Source organism: Andrographis paniculata, unplaced genomic scaffold (genome assembly GCF_009805555.1).
Source record: "Andrographis paniculata isolate CXL003 unplaced genomic scaffold, ASM980555v1 Contig49END, whole genome shotgun sequence".
NCBI classification, from domain to species: Eukaryota; Viridiplantae; Streptophyta; class Magnoliopsida; order Lamiales; family Acanthaceae; genus Andrographis; species Andrographis paniculata.
Genome location: NW_026137583.1, coordinates 953,073 through 961,990, shown reverse-complemented (window position 1 = coordinate 961,990; position 8,918 = coordinate 953,073). Strand labels below are relative to the sequence as shown.

The 8,918-nt window shown below is 33.3% G+C and overlaps 1 long non-coding RNA gene across 4 annotated transcripts; it reads right to left on the bottom strand.

The window, feature by feature from the left end:
* Window positions 1–5,059: 5,059 nt before the first annotated feature.
* Window positions 5,060–8,510, bottom strand: LOC127253012 (uncharacterized). Of its 4 annotated transcripts, XR_007839176.1 has the most exons (9): window positions 8,414–8,510; window positions 8,106–8,161; window positions 7,753–7,840; window positions 7,571–7,656; window positions 7,396–7,498; window positions 7,125–7,167; window positions 6,854–7,032; window positions 6,426–6,773; window positions 5,060–5,480 (listed from the first exon to the last, which is right to left on the bottom strand). It is a non-coding gene; the product is annotated as an uncharacterized LOC127253012 (long non-coding RNA). The 4 variants fall into 4 exon arrangements; XR_007839173.1 differs by lacking the exon at window positions 7,753–7,840; XR_007839175.1 differs by lacking the exon at window positions 7,753–7,840 and having other exon boundaries at window positions 6,700–6,773.
* Between the last annotated feature and the right edge of the window lie 408 nt (window positions 8,511–8,918).

Genomic DNA, 8,918 nt, shown 5'->3' with positions numbered 1-8,918 from the left:
TCGGCCACCTCGGGCCGTTTTTACGCAGGTTGAAACTCCTCAGTTATTGGGTAATTCTGTCACTTTGACTGGTTCACCCGTTGCCTCTGTCACTCACTGGTACCTTTCTTGGACCATGGGTCCTTGATTCTGGCGCCTCTCATCACCTATCTAGTAATCCAAAATCATTTTCTGAATTTCATAAGTCTACCTCATTACTTGATGTTACTTAACCTGATGAGTCACGAGTTTCTGTTAAGGTTGTTGGTGATGCTCAACCATTGCTTTATGTTCCCTTTATCCTCCGTTCTTTTTGTTCCTCATTGTCCATTTAACCTTGTTTTTGTTAGTCAATTAACCAAAACTTTGAACTGCTTAATAATATTTTACTCTTATTCCTTCTCTATTCAGGACCGCAGAACGGTGAGGACGATTGGCAAAGGACTTGAGCTCCATGGACTGTACCACCTTGACCACCCTCCACCACTTTCACTCCTAATTGCATGTTCCATTTCTAGTTCTCCTCAACTACTACACTAATGGCTGGGTCATCCGAGTCTCTCTAAGTTGCATCGGCTTGTTCCAAGTCTTTTTAGTTTATCTTCATTGTCTTGTGAATCGTGTCAGCTAGGAAAACAAACTTGCATTTTGTTTCCCCGGAAAGTTAATAATAGGGTTGGTATGCCTTTTGCTTTAGTCCACTCTAATATATGGGGTACGTGTCGAACTACTTCTGTATTTGGGTTTCAGTACTTTGTTGATGAATTCTCAAGATGTACTTGGCTTTATTTGATGAAAACTCGTTCTAAACTATTTTCTGTCTTTAAAATATTTTATGCTGAAATTCAAAATCAGTTTGGTGTGTCTCTTAAAATACTTTGGACGTATAATACCACTGAATACTTCTTTATTCCTACGACTCAGTTTATGTCATCTCATGGTATTTTACATCAGTCCTTGTGTGCCTATACTCCTTAGCAAAATGGGCTGGTTGAACGCAAAAATTTCCACCTAATTAAGACTGCTCGTACTTTGCTTGTGCATCATCATGTTCCTTTCCGGTTTTGGGCTGATGTTGTTCTGACTGCCTACTATCTTATCAACCACATGGCGTCCTCGGTTTTCTAGAATAAAATTCCCCACCAGATGTTGTTCTCTCAAGATCCTTTATATCATTTACTCCTTCGTGTTTTTGGGTGTACTGCATTTGTTCATGATTATTTTTTGGGTCTGGATAAGTTAGCTCCACGTGCCTGTTTTCCTTGGCTATTCTAGGGTTCAAAAGGGTTATAAGTGTTTCTCTCCTCATACTCGTAGGTATTACTTTTCAGCTTATATTACATTTTTTTGAGTCCACACCTTATTTCTCTCCGTCATCTTTGATCCCGTCTGTCAGCCACGTGTTACCTATTCCTTTCTCTTCTCCTATTCTTTCGTGTCCACCTCTTTAGGTTTATAGTCGTTGTCCTCGCCCACAAGTGACCCCTTCCGATGGTTCTACCGCTCATGTTCCTCCAGCGTCTATCGACTGTCCTGGCTCTTAAGACTTGCCATTGTCTTCTTCTCCTGCAGTTCCTATCCTATCGGATCATGCACCGTTACGACGAGGTACTCATTCTTCTCGTAATCCTCATCCCATTTACAATATTCTTAATTTTTATCGTTTGTCTCCCACATACTATACCTTTGTGTCAAACTTATCCTCCATCTCTCTTCCTAAATCCCTTCGTGAAGCTCTTTCTCACCCAAGTTGGCGACAGGCAATGGTAGATGAAATGGCTGCTTTGCATACTAATGGTACTTGGGACTTGGTGTCTTTGCCTTTAGGTAAGTCTCCCGTGGCTTGCCGTTGGGTTTATACAATTAAGGTTGATTCAGATGGTCAAGTTGCTCATCTTAAGGCCCGTTTGGTGGCTAAAGGATTCACACAGGTCTTTGGTGAGGATTATACTGAAACCTTCTCACATGTTGTCAAAATGTCTTCTATCCATTTTTTTATTGCTTTGGCTTCAATGCATTCCTGGCCTTTTCATCAGCTTGATATTAAGAATGCATTTCTATATGGTGAACTTCAAGAGGAAATATATATAGAGCAACCACCTGGATTTGTTGCTCGGGGGGAGTCTAGTCTTGTTTCCAAACTACGCCATTCGCTTTATGGATTGAAACAATCTCCGTGTTTTGGTTCGGTCGATTTAGCAGTGTTATACAAGAGTTTGGCATGATCCAAAGCGCACTAGACCATTCTGTCTTTTATAAGCACACATGAAGAAGTAAGTGTTTATACCTTCTTATGTATGTTGATGATATTGTTATCACCGGAAATGATCAAGAAGAGGCCACTCGGTTAAAGCAACATCTATTTAAGCATTTTCAAACTAAGGATATGGGACCATTGAAGTACTTTCTTGGTATTGAGATTGCTCAATCACATGATGGTATTGTTCTTTCACAACGGAAGTACGCATTGGATATTCTTGACGAAATTGGTTTGCCTGACTGCAAGCCAATAGACTCTCCCATGGATCCAAATTTAAAGATTCTTCCGGGATAGGGGGAGCCATTAGTTGACGTAGAAAGATATCGTAGAATTGTTGGTAAGCTTAACTATCTCACATTTACTCGACCTGATATCTCTTTTGTTGTAAGTGTTGTGAGTCAATTTCTTCAGTCTCCATGCGATAGTCACTTAGATGTTGTCATTCGAATCTTGAAGTACATCAAAGGGTCTCTTGGTAGAGGATTATTTTACACTAATCAAGGTCACACTGAAGTAATTGACTACTCAGGTGCTGATTGGGCAGGATCCCCAGTTGATAGACGCTCTACTTCGGGATATTGCATATTTGTGAGAGGTAACCTTATCCCATGGAAAAGTAAGAAACATAATGTTGTTGCTCGCTTAAGTGCAGAGGCAGAATATCGAGCTATGGTATTAGTGACATGTGAACTTATTGGGTAAAACAACTTCTTCATGAACTCAAGATAGTGGAAGTTTAAAAAATGAAACTATTTTGTGACAATTAAGCTGCCGTGCATATTGCGTTTAATCCGGTGTTTCATGAGAGGACTAAACATATAGAGATTCATTGTCACTTTATTCGGGAGAAGGTGTAATCTGGATGCATCGCCACTCACCATGTTGCTTCGAATGAGCAACTTGCAGACATTCTTACCAAATCTCTTAGAGGCCATCGAATTAAATTTCTACGTGACAAACTTGGATCATACTATTTGTATTCTCCAGTTTGAAGGAGAGTGTTAGATATATTATGTATAGGGGTATTTTTATATTTATAATAGTATAAGGGTAGTTTAGGTATTTTGTATAGTTTTAATATATTAGGATTTTGTATATTGTAAAAATTAATTTTTACGTCAATGAGATAGCAATATTCTTCATAACCTAAAGGGAAGTATTGTGACATCACTGTAATAGGTGTCATATACGCCATCCGTCCTAATTCAAAGTACCATTTTTATTATTTTCTTCATTCTTACTCAAAAGTATCTCTTTCTTTTTTAGTAAAAATAACCATATACTAATACTAAAATATTTTTTACTGTTATCTATATTAAAAATATATCATTACACATACAACTACTTTATACATAAAGTTAAAGAGCAAAAATATCAAAGCCTCTTACACATTTCCACTAACCAATAAAATATTATTATTTTTTAATCTACTATAATATCCCAAAGACCCATTTCAAATAAGACGAAACAAGTATATAATATTGTGTCTTGATATTATCCTGACACGTGGTAAAAAAATGATGACTAATTGTATTATTATTGGCTTATTGTGTTTAATGAAAATTAAGATAATAATTTTACTCTTCAAATCTATTTATCTATTTCTCTCTCTATTTTCTAAAATACAAACACACATATAGGGATATATATATCATGTTGTACATTATGTATATTTGTTTTATCTTTTGAATTGCAATCACACGGCCGTACATATATATATATATACAATTTTATACATTATATCTTTGTTATATTTCATAACAATAACATTTTAATTTATGATGATGATGATGATAACAGTAAATTATATAATACTCCATTGTATTTTAGTAAAAAATGCATAAAGTATTTTGCGGTTTATTCATTGCGTGAAATTTTCTATGAACAAAGTTTGCACAAAACACTGTTTCGTTCAAAACTGATATTTGATTATAAATATGAACCCAATAATACAATTTTTATAAAAATAAAAAAGATAAAATATCTTAAATAATTTTTTTTAATAAAATAAATAATTAAATAATTAATTAATCATTTATTTTTTTCTTTTTTTTTAGTTTTTGGAGACAAATTGTTATTTGATATTTACAACAACTATTAAAATAAATGACGGATTAATTATTCATTTATTTATTTTATTCAAAACAATTATTTAAGATATTTTACGTCTTTTATTTGTATAAAACTTGCGTTGAGGGTGTTTTGTGCTAACTTTAAATTAACACATACTACAAAAAATAAACAGATTACTCATGGAAATTATTTACGGAATTCCGTGAGTAATCATGAAAAATCCGTTAATAAATTGATTACTCACGGAATTACTCACAAAATTTTGTCCGTAAGTAATATGTTACTAAATACCTCGTAAGTAATTCATCGCGAGGAAAATCCATGAGTAATTCCGTAAGTAAATTACTCACGAAATTACTCACAAAATTCGGTCTGTGAGAAATTTACTCACATAATTACTCACCGACTTTGTCCGTAAATAAATTTACTCACATAACAAATTTTGTAAGTAATTCTGTGAGTAAAAATCAACAAAACTCTCTTACTTACGACGGAATGTTCCATGACTAATTTCGTGAATAATTTACTCACTGAATTACTCACATCAATTTCCCTTACGACATTGACATATGATGTTTGAGACAAAATAATTTCTGTGAGTAATTTTTCTGACCCTAAAAAATTATATTTCAATTTTTTCATACCTGTCTCAAATCATATATTACAATAGCACAAATTCAAACCACAAAGTAAATCATATCAAACCAAATATCCAATAGACAAAATACGATCGAATCACACGATATTTATAAACATGGTTTCATAATCGATGGATACCACAAACAACAGTAAATATAACCGTATATTTGAAATAGTAAAATCCGTCAAATATTAAAGTTCAAATATTTGGTATGAAAATCCACAAACAGGTGGAGCACCAGACTCGCCATCGGGGTCGTGGCGGTTCCGTCGGACGTAATTCTCAAAAGGGTCAAACCGTTCCTTCATGCGCGCTAGCCGACTCTCAGTTGTTGGAGCACTAGACGTATAACCATCACTAGTGGATGAGTTGCGATCCGGTGACACTATCGATGCTAGCAACCTAAGTCCAAATATCCTCTTCTTTTTATCCCGATGTACCGATGAAAGTAAAGCATCATCATGGCTATACTGTGTCTTGCCAAATTGAGACATGAGACACGTTCGAGTAAGAATGCGCTAGAGCAACCTAACCATGAGCAAAACTGAATAATTTTAAAAATGGACAAGCTTGTTGACACAAATGAAAAAGATAAACGGCTAAGAAATACATCTAAAGAGTTATCAGAATCCTCAAACATAAAAAAATACTTGTGATAAATCTAACATTTTAATAATTTTGCACATATTTCGACATACCTCACCAAAAAGAAAAAATACTTCAAAATATTAACACCAAATAAACACACTCAAAATTTTGATCCAACTTTATCAATGGAACAAAATAAATGATACAGAGTTAGCAATCAAAGAAGAAAATATGAAACAATAGATAAAAAAAAGTGTGAAATAGAACTATTAGTATGATATAAATAGTAAATTGATAATTTAGTAGGGTAATCGGTAAATTTAGGTAAATCATTTGGTTTTATTATCTTTATTATTTTATACTCTTTCCTTCCATTGTACATGGAAGAGGAAATGGTTCCTTACGGAATATGAAAATAGAGTCAAATTCTTCTATCTCACATTGTGCAGAGCCTATGAATCTGGATTGATATGATAAATTGAAAGGCTATAAGCATTTAGTACAATCAAACTAGAACAAGGACAAGAACTTATAAGGCTTCATGGATGTTTTCAATTTGTTTCCCCGGTTCATTTCCCAGCTATGCTTCATATGAAAAAGCCAGACTTGCAATGTATATCTCATCCGAAATTTTGAAGTAGGAATGGTTGGGGATTTGGGGTATCAAAAAACTAATCATAAACTGAATTTGCTAACAAGCTAATCAGCTCAAAACCTCACATTGATCATATGATCGATATTATTATCAAAGGAAACACATGAAAAATATGGGGATCAATTCATCTTAACCTTGGAAAACATCTTATACTTTCTAAGAAACATGAGCTTTACTTCTAAACCTTAATGCATATGATTATCAATCAAGATGAGAAAAATCTAATATACCTGTTGCAGATCCAAAAGCTTTTTCTCTACATCTTTAGCTGTTTCATGCCGCTCTTGAATTTCAAATGACATCATTTACATCAATACTATGTGTTATTTAATGGTTGCACAAATTTAGTCTACTTTTATAGTTGAGACAAATATATGGCTCCCAAATTAAAATTCTCTGTCGTGTTTTTTCTATATATGCCGAAAATTCATAAAACACTGCGATGGAGAAGAAGCAGAAAATGGAAGAGGATGGGCAAACAAACAAATGGGAGTTTTCATACACCTGTCCTCGGCTTTTCTGGCAGATTGCATTCTAAAAAATTTGCTCATTATCCCCTGTCTCTATCAATCTTTCAACTGTCTGAAGATGAATGATTTCAGTAAATGAAAATATTTTAACACATCTTAAATGAAATATTAAGGAATACTAACTTCACCTCTTCATCAAATCGAGTTCTTGTCACTGTAAACTATGTCAAACATAAAAATGTCAAAATTGTTTATAGATTTTGAAGTGTTCGTAAACGACCCTTTCCTAGATAAGTATTAATACCTGTAAATACACGTCTCTCAATAACTGCACCGATAATCTTGTCGTATTGTTCTCTCTTAGAGTCTACAAAAGTAATTTTCAAGTAAAATTTTGAAATAAGATAAAAGGAATACTGAACTACACCAAATGTAATAGACTAATAGTAGCTAATGTACCTGAAATTCAGACATTCTGTCTTTGAATTTCCTCTTCAAAGCCCTGCATCAGAACGTAAACACTAAAGACATTAATTCCTCTTTCAATATTTAATGTATGCGTGTGTGTATATATATTACTGATCCATACATCTATGGCTCTTAAGTAAGAACTGTCAATGGATGGAAACAGTCTGAAGCCTCTCAAACTAACTGTTGTAGTTTCCCTTCAAATTTAATTCCAAAAGCCTCATAGTATAAATAAGAGAATACTAAGAGGAGTCAAACATACTTGGTCCCATACTTACAGCAATATGTCTTTTGCATCAGCAACAAACCAAGCCTCCATCCTACAAATATACCATTGTAAGACTTCATATAAAACGCCTTTTTGCCTAAAAAAACACCAATCATTAGACTTCTGTTACAAAAAGGTGAGCTTCAAGATAAAAACAAAGTTCTACCACCTTAAATTTGGGTTCCTGTCCATCACAATTGATATTGCTTACTTGACAGATATGTCATTGCTCTGATCGTTCCTCATTTTATCCATCTAAAAAGGAGTATTGTTAGAAGACTTGTTCCAAGGGAAATGCATTAGTTAGCCATGTATTTAGAGAAATGATCTATTCAAGAAATGCAATTCCACCTCCTTAAGATTTTTCTTAAATGCAACTCCAACTTTAGTAACAATACTTTGGGGAACTTGGTTGCCATTCATGTCAAAAAGTGCACAACTGAATAGCACAACACTAAAAATCAAAATCCTTGCAAATTGTAGGCAATGTTAAATGCTTCTCAAGTTCAAAAAATCATACACTATATATATTCCAAAAGCATACATTTATATGATAAGTATAATATATGCGCATGCTGGAAATAAACAAACTTAAACAACACGTTGGGATTCCCTTATTCAAGCATTTAAAATTCGAGAAAAATGATTGCATAACATTGTTTGGGGAAAGATTCACCAAATTTTGACAAAGCCTCGGAACTAACCTGATTGCCTCATTTCAATATCAAAGGCTCCGCCATCATCTTCTCTGCCGCCTCCACTGCTTCCGAGATCTGAAAAACTCGTTACTCTAATTAGATTTGGTAAACATTTCCCCATCCAGAAATTCAAGTCAAACATTCCTAACACACTAGAGAAATTGTACCTAACAATTGAATGCTACACAAAACTAAATAGTTATCTGTAGAAATAATGGATTGCAAATCGATTAAAGCTTCTTCAACTCCACCAAAATCAGATCTCGGAGAAAATAATGAAGAGAGAAAGAAACGTGTTTTTAATCAACACTTACTCTACATCTATGAGAGATGATTCCCACGGCTTTATTTCCGACGACAATCCCGGCGCCCCTCCCAAGCGGAATGGTGACTGCCAGGAGACGAAGCTGTCGAAGTAGGGCAGAGGAACAATAATATCAGTATTATTTCAACTCATTTAAATTATAAAATTTAATTTTAAAATGATGGGCGCGAAAAGCAGCCCTATTTATAAACTTTATATTGAAATAAATTTTATATTCATATTATATATTCATATTGAATCAGTAATTAAATATTTTTATAATTTCTTTTTTATTTTTAATTTAAAATTTAATTTAATTATTTACTAAATTTATTAGTTTAATTATTTTTATATTGTAACAATCTAATTAATTGTTTATATAGTTACATATATGATTTTTACATAATAAATAAATAATAAATCTATCTAAATAATATTAAAATTAATTATTTTTAAATAAATTTAAATTTAGAAAAGAATATAAAATAAAAAATATTAAAAATAAATATGTATAT